Source organism: Penaeus monodon, chromosome 33, assembly GCF_015228065.2.
Source record: "Penaeus monodon isolate SGIC_2016 chromosome 33, NSTDA_Pmon_1, whole genome shotgun sequence".
NCBI lineage: Eukaryota > Metazoa > Arthropoda > Malacostraca > Decapoda > Penaeidae > Penaeus > Penaeus monodon.
Window position 1 is genome coordinate 36103742 of NC_051418.1, and position 1925 is coordinate 36105666.

The following is a 1925-nucleotide window of genomic DNA, read 5'->3' on the forward strand; positions in this document are numbered from 1 at the left end:
TGTGACAAACAAAATATATCCATTTCACTATCAGGTGGTAGTGAAATGCTATGAATGCCATGCTCTGGCAGTAGAGGCTGCTCTGTCTCTAGTGTGGTGCCAAAGTTGCAGTTGGGCTTTGATGACTCATTTTGATGCTTTCATTGGAAAAGCTCTTTCCAACATGCAATATTTTTCTATGTTAATTTAAAGAAATGAAGTATGAATGCTATTTTTTTCTGTTAGACGAACATCATTATCATGCAGTATTAGGGAATCAACTGGTGCAAGAGAGGGCTGTATTTAGGTCCTGTCTTATGCCTTCATAACCAAAGTTTACATTGCTGTGCTTCAAAACTTCATTAAAATAATTTAGTTTATAAGGAATATGGAATCATTTATCCAATATTTAAAGTTTAGTTACAATTTTATTTTTGTACGGTTAAAATGATATAAACCAAAGGTACAGTCTGATGAAATTAAACACATACTCAATTCTCTGCATTCTCGTCTTCTGCCATCGCAAATTACTTCTGTTGAACATGCCTGAGAAGAAACACATACTCAATTTTCTGCATTCTCGTCTTCTGCCATCGCAAATTACTTCTGTTGAACATGCCTGAGAAGTGAACCACCCTCTGTTAACACAGCTAAGCTATCATGCACAAAAGTGCAGTCACTTGGGGAAAATTCCATGTGTATCACTGTTATAATGCATGCACAAAATTGGTATTTCTGTGAGGATACTCAACACATGGTATTTGCTTCATTAGTGTGCGCTGATGGTATAGTTCTGGAATAAAACCTACTTCAAATCTCATTTCTGACTAGTGATATACATGTTGGAGATTGTATATTATTCATTGATCTCTAATTCTGATATGGGTGTATCTATATGCAAATTTGTTTATCAGAAAATGTAACAAACAAGTTGGTAAAAGAAATCTCAATAGATTTGAATATCTTTTGGGCAGTGAAGTCACAACCACATTGTACATACTGTAGTCCTATTTCATAGAAGGATAATTAAAATAATAAATAATATAGTTGCAAATGATTCAGTGGAAATACCAACTGAAGTATTTACAATTAAATTACCTTATTTAATATTTTGAAGCATATTATGAACTCCGTATGTTGTGTGTGCAAACTCTTGCACTTAATACAGTGTATACTTGTCAGGAATGAGATCAGTATGGATCTTGATCAGAGATTTATTGGGGAATAAACACTCATGTGACAGTGCTTCAGGCTGTGTCCAGGAACTGCTTTGTTTCTGTGTCCTCAGTGAATGAATTCCTTTTTAGAGTAAACTGAGTATGCTTAAACATTATTAATTATTTCATGTGTTGTCATTGAGTAAATGCTTGAACCATAAAATTGAACAGAGAATTGTGATTGTTAGGCAAACTTGTCAATCTAGTCATGTTTTGGTCTTCTTTGTTGTAGATAAATTCAGTATTATATTGTTTTTTATATTCTCAATAGAATAAGCATTCATTCTGGGGCAGTGTTTAGGGGAAAATATTAACAAAATAACTGGTAGATCATCTGCCTAAGCACCAAGTATAAATATTCTCACTCTTTAAGGCCCACTCTCTTGAATTTGCACCGTTACCCACAGGTCTGTAGCCAGTTAGGCATGATAGCTGAGAGTTACATATATGTATAAAATGCATAAATGCACACACATGCATACTCACATGCATTTATTCGTTCATTATGGTGGGGGAGGAGTCCACAAAAAAAAAAATTAATGGAGATTGCAGTTGTATAGAGATGATTTACATTATACAGATGATTTAGTTTAACAGCTGAACTAAGGAAGAGATGGAAGAAATATCTAGAAATCAGAAGCAAGCTGGAAGACCTGTGGAGTTGTGATATTGGAATGGAAGTCCGCTTTATCCCACCCAGTGTGTTTGGCAGATGTCATTACACTTACT

The 1925-nt window shown here is 34.5% G+C and overlaps 1 protein-coding gene across 2 annotated transcripts in view; it reads left to right on the forward strand.

The window, feature by feature from the left end:
* LOC119594446 overlaps nucleotides 1-1925 on the forward strand; it is a 56086-nt gene that overhangs the window by 42021 nt on the left and 12140 nt on the right. The gene's annotated exons all lie outside the window — the stretch shown is intronic.